Source organism: Desmodus rotundus, chromosome 3 (assembly GCF_022682495.2).
Source record: "Desmodus rotundus isolate HL8 chromosome 3, HLdesRot8A.1, whole genome shotgun sequence".
NCBI classification, from domain to species: Eukaryota; Metazoa; Chordata; class Mammalia; order Chiroptera; family Phyllostomidae; genus Desmodus; species Desmodus rotundus.
This window is the reverse complement of record NC_071389.1, coordinates 178,159,370-178,175,067: the sequence shown is the minus strand read 5'-3', so window position 1 is coordinate 178,175,067 and position 15,698 is coordinate 178,159,370.

Genomic DNA, 15,698 nt, shown 5'->3' with positions numbered 1-15,698 from the left:
ACTGGGAGGCAGGAGCCATAGCTGAGTCTCCAGCAACCTGGCTCACACTGTTCTCCCAGCCCTGGAGATTCCCAGATACTCCACCCCAACCAACATGTGGACCCACCCAAGCCATTTCCAGTGGCTTTATCATGCAAATGACCTCTCTTACCTCATGCTTTCGACTCCCCAAAAATCTCTCAGACTAGCAGCATCTGGCTTCTATGTACCCTGTACCTCTTCCTAAGTGGCCACAGGCCCAACGCTAGCAACAATCAGCCTTGGTTTGCATCTTGGCTTCTGCTGGGCACCTCCAAGCCCAACACAAGTAACAGCCATCTTCAGATCACTCTGTAGCTCATGCCTGGTGGTCCAAGGTAGGGCTCAAGAGGTGGCTGACCTTGTAGCTTCTGGGATGCCCCAGAACCAGTGTACCCGGTGGACAGCTTCAGACCTCATGGGATAACAACCTTACCACCACCATGAGCCACACACTTAAGGGGAAGACTGGGTGAGCACCCAAGTCCCACAGAAGCAAGTCCTGCTCTGTAGGACTGGCTCCTGTACAGCAGCTCCTTCGCTGTAATTGTAGCTGGTTCTCACAGCCAATTGGCCTGGGGGTCAATCCTCCCCAGTAATGTCAAAGCAATCAAGACTCAACTATAACAGGACACAGGGGTGCACCTGCAGCACCCAGGCCAGGTGACTAAGGAGGTTTCACCACTGGGTCCTTCAGGACACAGAGTACACAAAACAATTACCAAGTCTGGGAGATGTAGCAGCTCTACCTATTACATAGAAATAAATACAGGGAAGCAGAGACAAAGAAACATCCCAAATGAAAGAACAGGAGAAATCTACAGAAAAAAAAATAGCTAAATGAAATGGAGGCAAGCAAACTGTCAGATACAGAGTTCAAAACAACGGTTATAAGGATACTCAAGGAACTCAGTGAGAACTTCAAGGAACTGAGAACTTCAACAGCAACTGTAGGAAACAAGCAGTCAGAAATGAAGGATACACTAACTGAAATGGAGAATAATTTACAGGGAATCAATACAAGCATAAATGAAGCTTGAAAATCAAATAAGTGATTTGGAATACAACAAAGCAAAAAACAATCAAAAGAGCAAAAAGATAAAAGAATCTGAAAAAAGATAGTGTAGAAAGCTTCTGGGACAACTTCAAATGTACTAACATTTGTATCATGGGGGTGCCCAAAGAAGAAGAGAGAGAGCAAGAAATTGAAAAGATAATGACACTTTCCTAACCTGGTGAATGAAATAGATATATAAGACCAGGAAGCTCAGAGAGCCCAGAACAAGATGAACCCAAAAGGCCCACACCAAGACACATCACTATTAAAATGCAAACACTTAAAGACACTTAAGAGAGAATCTTAACAGCAGCAAGAGAAAAGCAGTTAATTACCTACCAGGGAGTTCCCATAAGACTGTCAGCTGATTTATCTACAGAAACTTTGCAGGCCAGAAAGGATCAGCAAGAAATATTCAAAGAGATGAAAAGCAAGAACCTACAACCAAGATTACTATAAACAGCAAAGCTGCTATTCAGAATCAAAAGACACAAAGATTTTCCCAGACAAGGAAAAACTCAAGGAGTTTATCATCACTACACTAATATTGTATGAAATATTAAAGGGTCTTCTTTAAAAAAAAGAAGAAAAGATAAAAAGTATAAACAACAAAATGTCAATACATACATGTTTATCAACAGTTGAATTAAAAAAACAGTATAAATGAATAAGCAGAAAAGAAATAGAATCACAGATAGCAAAGTACAGTTTGATGGTTGCCAGATGGAAGGGTGATTTGGTGGATGGATGAAAAGGTAAAGAGATTAAGAAGTAAAAATTTGTTGTTACAAGGATGTAAAGTACAGCGTAAGGAAGGTAGTCAATAATATTCTATTAACTATGTATGGTGTCAGATGGGTAAGAAATTTACCAGGGTGATCACTTAGAAGGTTATGTAATGTTTCAGTGTGTAGAACTGAAACATACAGTATGTCAAGTGTAATTGAAAAATTAAAAAATAATGAAAAAATAAAAAGAAGAAAAAAGTAATTACTTTAATGCTGATAGGAGCTCTGTTACATTTTTCAGGTCATCACTCTTTCACATTCTCTGAAATTAAGTTTATCACACATTCCCCATTCATAACAAATCTCTGACTCTTCCACATCCTCTCTTATTCTCAGAAGATGACCTACTTAGCAGATAAATAGAAACAAACCATCAGATTATCAGACTGAGAATCTCTCTGCTTTCTCCTATTATGCATGTGTCTTCTCCTCTATTAGAAGGATAGTGCTCTTCTTCCTCTTCCACAAGGTCAATGTCATCTGTATTTGGATCCATCCACTCCTGCTACCCAAGATTCGCATGCTATTCATCATTCCTCTTTCCTTTTGCATAGTCAATGTTTTCTTAGTAGTATCCTGCCCAGCAGCTTACCTACTATCTACACTTTCTTTCATTCTTAGAAAACGAATAGTTCTCAAAATGCTGTCTGCATTTCGTCTCCATTTCCTACATTTATTCTCACTGTTCAAGCCATTACAAGCAGCTTCCTGCCCTGGTGACTCTGTGGCATCAGTGCTCGTTTGGTCCTAAGTCATCTCTCTTTACTAAACGGATCCTTTCACTTCCTGTTTTTTTCCCCTTGCTAACAGGTTTATTTTACCTATTGATTTCTAGAAAAGACCTGGCATAAAACTGAAAGATTGAACTATTGAATTTTTGCGAAAGGGTGCAGGTATAGCATTCAATTTGTTTTATATCATTTGTGTAACTTGTGTCTTAGACTTTATCTTCATTTTTTTACCTTTACATTTACATTTATTTTACATTTACAATGAAGTTGTTTGAGTACAGTTGTCTCCATTGTCACCCAACCATGCCCCCCCACCTCACCCATCCCCACCTCCCACCCACAAACCTACCCCTTTTGGCTTTGTCCACATGTCCTTTACACATGTCCCTTCATGGATCTTCCCCTGTTTACCCCATTGTCCCTCTCCCCACCCAAAATTACTTTTATTTCACTTTTAATTGAGCTTTTAATAGCATTCAACACCATGCACTGCTCCATCCCTTCTTCTTAAGCACTTCTTTCCTTATTCTGTATTTCCTTGATGTCTTCACATTCACTGTTTGGTACCTGCCTATGTACTGAAAATGTTTTCCCTTCAAGTTTTGGCTCATTTATTTTCTTGTCAATTAACAGCTCTCACTGTTTCAAATATTAACAACTAAAACTCAACACCTCCAAAATAAAAACAAAGTACACCATATCATCTTCCCTAAACACGTTCTTATAATAGTAAAAGTCACTATTTTTCATCTTCTGAAAAGAGAACGAAACCTGAGTTCTCCTACTTATCTCATGCTCTGCACATCGATGTCAATCACAAGGCCTGTCTAATGTGAAATAGTGAAGGAGTCGCAGACTCTCTTGTCTGCCTTTGCTCTGGCCCTGCCTTTGCAGCTCCACCTGGTAGCACACTGGCTCCCATCGTCTTAGCTCCTGCCACTCCGTTCTTCCTTCGTTGAAGGGTCCATTTCTGCTAAGATCACTGGGTTTTTACATTTCTCTCTCTTTTCTTTACCTAAGTTACAGTAGGAGTTCAAATTTTAATACCTACATTAACTTTCACTCCCTTAGATAACCTTTAGGGAACTGCGAAACAAGGTCAATTTTCCTTATTATATTTTTAATTGCACATATTTGTAATTTACCTTTCCATTTGCAGAATAACCAAAACTGTAAATTTAAAATAATTTCTGTGGTTTTTTGGCAGATGTTTTTTTCCCAGAAGCTCTAAGTTCCATCTGGATAAATTCTATGTTCATTATTGCTTATCGTTCTATGACTTGACATGCTGTAGACAACAAAAACACTCCTTAAAAGTGTTAGCAGACAATTTATTATAAAATGCTCAAAACCTGAGTTTGAACAACGTGAGATACTTTTAGGGGAAAAAAACAAATTTATCTCTCTATGCCTAAGAATTTATAAGTGAATGAAATACTAAACTTAAGTTTTATATATATATATGGAAAGAAAACAGAAAATTTATTTGTAATCTTTGTTTGAGAAAGGCCAAGACAAACACAAAATAAAGACAAACTTTAAAAATAACACATTTGACCATACAAAACAAAAATAAGATATTTAGAGTTTATACAACAGGTGATATACATTCGCATATATTAAGAGCACATGTAGATGAACAACCAAAGACAGGCAATTTGGCAAATGGGCAAAAAGTATGAATAGACATTTAACAACCACACACAAAAAACCCAAAATTGGTTAAAATGCAAAAATGAGAACTAAGTTCTCACTGCTAACAAGTAAAATGCAATTTAAATACATTTAAGATCATTAATTTAGGTCATCATATTGGCAAAATTAATGAGCTACTATATCAGAAAAGAGACGTTAGGATGGGCAAATGTGTTTTTCAGGATTATGTAGAAAGGTTTGAGTATAAAAATGTGCAAATTTGCTCTTTATATAAATTTCTTATACTAAATAATGAAGTAATGGCTCTGGTGAGTCAAAAAAAAGCACATGATAAGATTTTTAGATATCAATGACTGATGATTTTCAAAAGTGAAATGTTTAAAAATGCATTCCATACCAGAGTGTAATAGTCATTAAAAACAATAAGAAATAATGTGTATGCAATGGCATTGAAGCCATTCTAATTATATATTTTTAAGAAACAACCATTTAGTAACTCATTCTGTGATCATGAGAATCACATAATTATGGGGAAAATACCCTGCATTTATTAAAATTTGAAAAATGTAACTTATATAATGTATGTTAGTACATATATATTGTATGTGTTATATATTAAATACCATATATATGATATATGTACATATATAAAACATACAGTGAAGTCTGATAGTAATAAAATAAATTTCTTCCTAGAATTAATTAATAGTCATCCCCCCCGATTTATAACAATGTATTTGCTCTTATTTATTTCCAATTGCCTCAGAAATGGAGCTGAAAAGATATAAAATATTGCTCTGAAAAAATGGGAAGTAGCCATCCCAAAAGAGGTAATGGGTAAGGGAGAAAGAAAAAAGGGGATGGGGCGGGGGTTGGTTGCCAGAGAAGAGAGCCCTGCTGGCTGGGGCCTTGAATTGGGAGCCTGGAAACTCTGACGCACCTGCCCAACCTCTTTGACTCCTCTTCATCTGCTCTGCAGGGACTGAGCAGGGAGGAGCCCAGGGCTGAGGCGTCAATCTGAGGCCATTGTATTGCTGTAGGTTCTAAGGACGGAGGAAAAAATGCTCTAACTGAAGAGATGAGCACTATTTAGCCCCCTCTGAACAGTGTGAGGTTCCAAGGCATTTCTGAGCCAAAGGCCTGTATATCTTTTCTAAAACCAAAGCCAAAGTTCAAGAAGATATTCTGACATTAGGAGAAAAGTTTCACTGATACATAGGATGTTTTTCAGAATGAAAATGTGACAGTATGCTGTTGTGCTAACCTTAAATGTCAGCCCACAGAGCTAATAATATCTTGTTCTAATGTTATGGGTAGTTGAAATTCACAACATGAAAGTTTAGCCTCTGAGAGACTTGGTTGTACACTCCCTATGGTGTCCTGCTATGGAAAATTCAGTAATCCAATCTGTTACTCCATGGATATTAATATAATTTCTAATGAAAGAGATAATTACACCTTGATATAATCCATATCTACATAATCCCTAATCTTTCAGATCCCCTCCACTTACTATGCATGGGCACATTTTGTATACTGGTAAGTAGGAAAGCTTAGTCTTCTTTCTTCGTCCCTTCTGAAATTTTTGTGAATATCTTTAAACCAATCTCATTTTCTCTGCTCATGTCTTATTCACTTTGTTGCTCTAAAAAGTTCTCTATGTTGTCCACTTTTTAGTATTTCTGTTGTCAAGAAATATGTTTTCTGAAATAACTGGATTGCAAAACTTTCCTTTAAGCAATTCACACATGGTTAAGGCCATCATTTCAGCCAACCAGTAAACAGCACCTGTGACCATGTTGACATCATAGGCTGAGAAGCACATCCCCTGAAAGCCACAGAGTCCACCACAGCACTGGCAGTGCTGGTGTTTGCTGCACACCTATGGGTGTGACAAGCAATGCACGCTGCCCACACCCACTCACAGTGATGTTTCTATTTATTTTTCTATTATACTTATTTTTGTATATATTCAAATTATTGGTTGTGTTTCATTTGTGTTTCCCAAGCATAGAAATTATACCACCTCTTTTTCAGTTGCTCATAGCGTCTGAGAGCTGACAAATATTTTATCTTTTTGTTGTTGTTGTTACTTGACAGGCATATGAAAACGTGGAGACAGAAAGGCCTTAACTTTTAAGGCCTTCAGGGAGAGACAGGGCAGGTGCCAACAGAGGAAACCAAAAGGGAAGCAAGGCCTGAGCACCCAGCTCCCCAGTTTTCATTTTAGCTCAGATCTCTCCAGTTTCAGAGACACACTGTGAGCTTGGCAGTCCCCACCCTGTTCCACCAACAAATGGCTTTGGCACCTCTGAGATCATCACCCTTAAGGAGACATGTTTGTGTTTTCGGCTGAGGTTGAGAAGGGGGTGTTTATTAGGCCAAGAGTGAGAGACAGGAGGGCTGGTCATCTTTCCAGATTAGCTGCGCAAAAAGAGGGACCCTGGCTCTGTCGTGTTGCCCAAGCATCTATCCCCAGAGCTGCGCTTACTGCTCTGCTGTGACAACAACAGACGCTGGGGTCTGACCTTTTGACTATTCATCAGGAAATGTCACGGTAGGCAGCAGTGTTGAGCCGTATTTGGTGGGAGGAATGCTTGTTGCTCCCACACAATGGGGCCCTTGTTTACTTTCCTGAACCTGCATGCAGGAAGCTGGACTCCTCTCAGCTATTAAACACACGCTTTACCCAATCCTGCTGGAGGGAGATGAGCTTAGAAATTTCCTGTCCCTGCACAGGAGCTGAGTTGGCGAATGTGGGGGGCTCGTCCCATGGACCATGTGGAAGCACTACCGCTGGGTCAGGCTCCCTGGACACAGGTTTGCCTTTACGCAGCCCCAGTGTGATTTGATTCTGCTTGTCTATCCTTCAACCCAAAGAATTCCCTCTGGTAGTTTCTGTAGCTGTCTTTCTCAGAGCAGTGCCCTTCGAGTTGGAAGATCTGACCAAAGAGCTCTTGAAGAACAGTTCAGAGGGCAGAGGTCAAGTGTCTCAGCGTGTAGAGGCATTTTATGGGATCTGCTTCTCATCTAAATCCCTGTCTCTCCTAATGTGCACATACTCAGGACGTGAGAGTTTCCACTTGACTTGTTTTTCTGTTTTTCAGTCTTCTATTGAATTTATGAGGCCGACATTGGTAATAAAGCCATACTGGTTTCAAATACAGACAGCCCTGGAGCACATGATCTGTGTATCGCATCATGGGCTCCCCACCAAAGTCGTCTCCTTCCGTCACCATTTGTTCACCTTCATCCACTTCTACCACCCCCGCCCTCCTTTCCCTCCGGCAATGAGAATACTGTTTTCTGTGTCTGTTTTCCTGTTTGTTGTCTATTGGGGTTTGGGGTTGTTTTTTGTTTGTTTGGGGGTTTTTTGTGTAATTCCCACAACTTTTTTCACCCAAGCTCTCTCCCCTCTGCTAGCTGTCAGTCCATTCTCTGTTTCTATGAATCTGTTTCTATTTTGTTGTTAGTTTTGTTCATTACATACCACGTGTAAGTGAAATCATATGGAAGTTTCTTTTTTTACTGGCTTATTTCAGTTAGCATAATACTCTCCAGTTCCATCTGTGCTGTCACAAAAGGTGAGATTTCCTCCTTTTTTATGGGCAGTGGTGTTCCATTGTGTAAATGAATCACAACTTCGTTATCCACTCACCTACTGATGGACACTTGGGCTGCCTCCAAATCTTGGTTATTGTAAATAACTGCAATGAACATAGGGTGTGTATATTCTCTTGAATTAGTGTTCTGGGTCTCTTAGGATGTATTCCCAGAAGTGGAATCGCTGGGCCGTAAGGCAGTTCCATTTTTAATTTTTTGCAGTAACCCCACACCGTTTTCTTCAGTGGCTGCACCAGTCTGCATTTTCACCAACAGTACATGAAGGTGCCCCTTTCTCCACATCCTCACCACTTGTTTTTTGATTTATTGGTGATAGCCATTCTGACAAATGTGAGGTGACATTTCATTGTGGTTTTAATTTGCATTTCTCTGACAATTAGTGACACTGAGCATCTTTTCATATGTCTATTGGCCATCTGCATGTCCTCTGTGGAGAAATGTCTCTTAAAGTCCTTTGCCCATTTTTAATTGGATTTTTTTTGGTGTTGAGTTGAATAAGTTCTTTATAAATTTGGTTTACTAACCCCTTATCAGATGTACTGACAAATATATTCTCCCATTCAGTGGATTGTCCTTTCATTTTGTTGATGGTTTCCTTTTTGTGCAAAAGCTTTTTAGGTTGATTTCTCAAATTTGTTTTTTATTTTTTGTTTCCCTTGCCCAAGGAGATATATTAGAAAAAAATATCACTACGAGAAATGTGTGAGATTTTACTGCCTATTTCTACTAGGATTTTTATGGTTTGGGGACTTACTCTTAAGTCTTTAATCCATTTTGAGTTTACTCTTTTTTATTGAATTGGGGGGGGTAACAGCAGTTAATGAAGTTATATAGGTTTCAGGGGTATAATTCTATAATACATTATTGTATATTGTATTTTATGTTCTCATCCCAAAAGTTTATCTTGTGTATGGTGTAAGGTGATGGTTTAGTTCCTTTTTTTTTTTTTGCAAGTATCTGTCCAATTTTCCCAGTCATTTATTGAATAGACTGTTTTTACCCCATTATATGTTCTTGCCTCCTTTTCTCAAATACTAATTGACCATAAAGAGAGGGTTTATATCTAAGCTCTCTCTTATGGTCCATTGATCTATGTGTCTATTTTTATGCTAGTACCATGCTGTTTTGATTACTATGGCCTTATAGTATAGTTTGATATCAGGTAGTGTGATACCTCCAACTTAGTTCTTTCTTAATATTGCTGTGGCTATTCAAGTTATTTTGTAGTTCCGTATACATTTTTGGAATATTTGTTCTAGTTCTGTGAGATATGCCACTGGTATTTGTTCCAGTTCTGTGAGTTGCATTGAATCTATAGACAGCTTCAGGCAGTGCGGACATTTCTAATGGTGCTATTTTTCCTATACCCGAACATGGTATATGCTTCCGCTTATTTGTATCTTCCTCAGTTTCTTTCCTCAGTGCCCTATAATTTTCAAAGTGCAGCTCTTTTGTCTCTGTGTTAAATTTATTCCTAGGTACCTTATTTTTCTGTTGTTGTTGAAATTGTAAATGAGATTGTTTTCTTATTTTCTCTTTTTCATAGTTCATTATTGTTGTATAAAAATGTCACAGATTGCTGAATATTAATATTGTGTCCTGCTAGTTTACTGAATTCCTTTATCGGTTCAAGTAGTTTTCTTGGTGCAGAAGTAGTTTTCTTTAGGATTTTCTATGTACAACATCATGTCACCTGTAAATAATGACAGCTTTCCTTCTTCCTTTCCAGTTTAAATTTTTTATATTTTCAATTACCACTTGCATTCAATATTATTTTTGTATTACTGTCAGGTGTACAGAATAGCAGTTAGACAATCAAATACTTTACCAAGTGCCCCCCTGATATTTCCAGGACCCACCTGCACCGTTACAATATACTGACTATATTTCCTATGCTACACGTTACATACCCACGACTATTTTATAACTGCTGATCTGTATTTCTCAATCCCATTCCCCTCTACTTTCACACCTTCTTCTTACCATGATAATTTATCTTTAATTTGGAGATAAATCATATAGTTTTAAAAAATAGTGTATCTTTGAATATGCTGTCTTGTCCGAAATATTCTTTACAGTCTTTCATTTGGTTAAACCTTGATATCGCAGAAAACTATTTTCAGGAAAATTCACTCCATAGCCTACATGTGTGTGAAGCCTATTTTACATCCTGTTAACACAGCCCAGGCTCACCTTTGCCATCGTCTTATTTCTCTGCACTGGGATGTCTGTGACTCGCTCCTTCACAAACTGTAAGCATTTTGATGGACTGTGTTTGCTTATCTCTACAATCGTGAGGCTAACAGAGTAACTGACTGCAAATGTTCACTCAATAAATGTTACGTTCAGTAAATAAATATATGGTATGAGATAGAACTTCTATTAATTCCGTACCATATATGGAAAGGCACAAAATATTAAGATATAAGTATGATACCTCTCTTATTTTACATTTTTAGAATAATTCATCAAAACAGAATATACATTATTTTCAAATTTGCAATGAATATTCTCCAAGATAAAACATATCTACAGCCATAAAGTACATCTTAAACTTTAAATGGAAATTATACAAAATATTTTCACAGAGCACAGTGGAGTTAATATAAAAATCAGAAATAAAAGATAGCTAGAAAGTCTCCAAATAATTGAAGATAAAATGACACCTTTATAAAAACAAATGCATCAAAGAAGTCTGAAGAAAAAGTCAAATATATTTTCAGCTCAAGGAAAATAAAACTTATCAATATTAGTGATGTGTAGCAAAAGCAATGCTTACAGTGGAAGTTTCTAGCATTCTCTCAATATAATAGGAAAATAAAAACATCTGAAATCCTAGTTTCAACTAAAAAGAGTTGTTTAGCAAACAGAAGAAAAATATATAAAAATTAGAGCAGAAATAAAAGAAATTGGAAACCGAAAACAGAGAAAAATGAGTGAAACCAAACTATGGTTTCTTTTCTTTAACTTTATTTTTATTGTTGACACTATTACAGATATCTGAATATCCCCTCCTTTGCCTACCTCCACCTGGCCCCTGAGCCCTCTTCCCTCTGGCCACCACCACACTGTTGTCCATGTCTGTGGGTCATGCATATATGTTCTTTGGATAATCCTTCACATTTTTCCTTTATTTTTTATTGTTGTTCAAGTACAGTTGTCTCCCTTTTCCCCCCACCTCTCCCCTCTGTCCTACGTACCCCCACCTCCCACCCTCGATCTCACCCCACTTTGGCTTTGTCCATGTGTCCTTTATACATGTTCCTTGATGACCCTTCCCCTTTGTCCCCTTCCCCACTCCCCTCCGGTTACTGTCAGTTTGTTTATTTCAATGTCTCTGGTTGTATTTTGCATGCTTTTTGTTTTGTTGATTAGGTTCCAGTTATAGCTGAGATCATATGGTAGTTTTCTTTCACCACCTGACTTATTTCACTTAGCATAAAGCTCTCCAGTTCCATCCATCCTGTCACAAAGGGTAGGAGCTCCTTCTTTCTTTCTGTGGAGTAATATTCCATTATGTAAATGTACCATAGTTTTTTGATCCGCTTATTCGCTGATGGGCACTTAGGCTGCTTCCAACACTTGGCTGTTGTGAATTTTGCTGCTATGAACATTGGGGTACATAGGTTCTTTTGAACTGGTGTTTCAGGATTCTTAAGGTATACTCTCAGCAGTGGAATTGCTGGGTCAAAAGGCAGTTCCATTTTTAGTTTTCTGAGGAAATTCCATACTATAAAAGAACAATTCAAAGGATCAATAAATCCAGGAGCTGGCTCTTTGAAAAGATAAACAAAATCAACGAGGCTTTAAGCAGACTCATCCTTTACATTTTTTCATCTAGTTCCTCCCTCCTCCCTCCTTCCTGGCAGCTGTCGGTCTGTTCCATGTATCTATGCCTCTGTTTTTATTTTGCTCATCATTTTATTTCGTTCATTAGATTTTAATATTAAGTGATATCGTATGCTATTTGTCTTTCTCTGAGTGACTTATTTAGAACGAGGTTTTGTTTTTAGTTGTTTTGCAAAACCTGATTCTTTAAAAATACCATTAAAATAGATAAAAATCTAGACATGCTAACCAAGATAAAGAGAAGATATAAATTACTAACATCAGAAATGAAACCGGAGATGTAATTACATGACACATCAACACAGTGAAAGGTTAGCACAAGCATACACATGACAGATTAGTGAAACAGAATAAATATAACAGGAAAAAACTAGACTTATGTCAACTATGTTTTGACAGATGTTATTTTCTTTTAATACTTGTAGGGCCTATAGCTGTATCTTTTCCACGTCTGATTTTCTTGGTCAATCAACCTAGATGTTTATCGATGTTGTTAATCTTTTAAAAAACTAGCTTTGGTTTACTGACATTCTCTATTCTGTTTCTGTTTTATTTTTTTATTTATGCTCTTATCATAATTGTTTTCTTTCTACATTGTTTTGCATTTATATTCTATCTGAACCAGAAGCTAAGTTAATTGAAATAAGAACTTATTTTCCCTCAAAAGCATTTAATGTATAAATTCTAAGTACTACTTTAGCTGCATTTCACAAATGTTCATGTGTTCTATTTTTGTTTCTGTTCAGTTCAAAATATTTTAATGACATATAAGTTGCAAGATTAATACAGTCATGCAGATTCTGAAAATCTCTTTACTTTTCACTATTAAGGAGATGGGCAGAGATTTTCTTTAAATTATACAATTTCTGCTGACTTCTCTTAAAGTTCACTGACTTGATTTTCTGTCATCTCTAATCTGCTCTTCAATTCTAAAAACAATATTTCATTTCAGTTGTACATTTTAGCTCAGAATTTTCCTTAAGTTATTCTGTAATGCTTCCTTCTCTGCTGACATTTTTGGTCCATATAATCATTATGTGTATATATTCTTTTTTGGGGGGAAGTTTATTTTTAATTTCTCAGTTACAAAATAGTTAAATTAAAAACCTTTTTCATAATGAAGGCATTGTATATACAGCATGAAAAATCTTTACATCATGGCTCATTAACTGCTTAAATTGCTGCCCTATTTGTACAATGTCCTCATTTGGGAGAGATTACTTGGGGGATGAGGATCCCCATTAGGCCAATTTTGGACTCCTAACAAGGGAAGGCTTGGTCCTCCCAGTTACTGTTTTGGAACTACTATTTTTTTTCAATTTTTAAATTATTTTATTGTTGTTCAATTACAGTTGTCTGCATTTTCCCCCACCCCAGCCAAACTCACCTCCCTCTCATTCTTCCACCATTCCCCTTGGTTTTTTGTCCATGTGTCCTTTATAGTATATATTCTTTGAATACATTTATTAAAGCTACTTTAGAATACTTGGCTGTTAATTGCAATGTCTGCTTCGCCTATGTATTGGTTTCTGTTGATTGCTGTTTAAAATATGGATTTCAGTTTTGTTCTTTACATACCAAGTGATTTTTTAATTGAATACTAGATTTCATGAGGCATATGTTTTCAAAACTCTGGAATCTATTCTGTTCCTGTGGAGAATCACTTTGTTGCATCAAAAGGCAGTTCCGTTTTTACCTGGCAATACAACTGCTGGGACTATACCCTAAAGATCCTGAAACACCAATTCAAAAGAAACCACGCACCCCAATGTTCCTAGCAGCACAATTCACAATGGAAACAGCATAAACGCCCATCAGCACATGAGTGGATCAAAAAACTGGTACATTTACACAATGGAATACTCTGCTGCAGAAAGGAAGAAAGAGCTCCTAGCTTTGCCATAGTGTGGATGGAACTGGAGAGCATTATGCTCAGTGAAACAAGCCAGGCAGTAAAAAACAAATACCGTATGAGATCACCTACAGGTGGAACCTAATCAACAAAACAAACAAGCAAGCAAAATAAAACCAGAGACACTGAAATAACAAAAATTCTGACGGTAACCAGACAGGATGGGATAGAGGGATGATAGGGGATAATAGGGCGGGGCATCAGAGAACATGTTTGAAGGCCACATGGGCAAAGTCAAAATGGGTGGGTTCGAGGGTGGGAGGCAGGGATGGGTGGGGCAGGGTGGCGTGGTGGGGTGAAAATGGAGACAATTGTACTTGAACAACAATAAAAAAAAATTGCTCTATGAAAAATAAAATATATCTTTGAGAGTAAGTAAACATGGTTATAATCACCTCCAACTTCTTTCTCCCTTGTACTGGCCAATAACTGAACTTACACTTAGTCCTTTCAGCTTCCAGGGTCTATGCGCCCTTTCATTTTGTTTGCTGGGCCTCCTTTAGCTCCCTCCTGCATCTATATGTTTAAGGAGTAAGGTGGATTGTATTAACATATTTGGGGGCTCACCCTTTCTATAATTCTTTTTCCAGAATCCCTCCCTAAATTTCTGATATTTTTCACACTATAATGTATTTCACTGACTCCTTAAGTTAATAAACTGCAATTTTCTGCCCCCCAAACATTGTAGGTGTATAGTACTCTCATTTAAAAATATAGAGGTTTTCCACTTCAGTTTGATATTTCAGCAATGTTTTCATATGACATTTTCTTTGGTATTTTAGTTGATTTACTTATTTTTTCTTGACAAGAGTGTGCATCAGTTATAAACAACTCCATTGGACCTTGAGCAAAAGTTCTCCCAAATACTCTTAATTGTCACAGGCATGGACTATGGTTTCATATTGAACAATGACTCCAACAGAACAGGTAATATTTATTATGTGCTACATGTAACATTACAAGCCTCCCAGTCAAAGATAAGAAAAATAATTTCCTCAGAGGTGAAATCATGAACAGAATAAGACTCAGAATGAGACGAACAGTCTACATTTCCAATCTGTTTTTGTCAAGTTTAATGAGATGGAAACCCACCTTTCTGGCATATTGTAGCTCTTTTGCCACGTCTGAAATTCTGAAGAATTTTAGTTTTTTCCATGTAGAGTTGTTTGCTTGTCTCACAGTGTTATGCAGGATATGTATAAAGATATACATATTTTAAAATAATCATTGTCTTGATTTCTCTCTTGGCATCAATGTTATAAATGAATAAAATGAATTATAAAAATAATATAAAATCTGTAATTCTAAACCTGGTTATATATGAACATTTCTTCTAAGAAATATGTTTCTCATGACAGAAAGTATATATATATACACCTATATTTTGGGGGAGAAGGTAGAGTTACTTGTGATTAAATTTAGAGAAAGTTTTTTTCAAAGTTAGAGAACTACAGCCATCTATGGAACAACTAAAAATTCTCTGCTAAATCGCCAAAGCAAAAAAAAAACAAACCCAGAATGTATATAATCAGCTATAGTTGTATTGAAAATATTTCTCATAGGTTGATAACTGCTCTTATTTTTCAACCTCCAAGCCCACATACTTAGTTCCTAGCTATATTTTCCAAGTTGTATATGACCTTGACCCTCTGGGTTTTGACAACTTCTGCTTCACTGGTCCAGTTTTTCTGGTCTTTTGTTGGTCTCTAATTGTTAGAGAAGTAGTATGTAACATATCTTATTAAGGGCTCACACAGCGTAAATTACGTGATAAAATACACAGGTAGAAGGAACACTGTGGAAACAAACATGAAGAAACCAGGTACACTTCAGTGACCAGAAGGACTCAGGTATGCCATTTGATATGACATATGTAAATGAAATGCAAGAAGTGAAAATGTATTGGTGTAGGAAGTGATTTAACACTGTCCATTTTCAGAAAAAATCTTCTATGATGATAAACAGTACATTTAGTAAATAATTATATAGGAAAATTAATATGGAAAGAGGCTAAAATAAAGAATGTTCCAAGGAAGAAGCTTATACCTTGACATTCGATTATG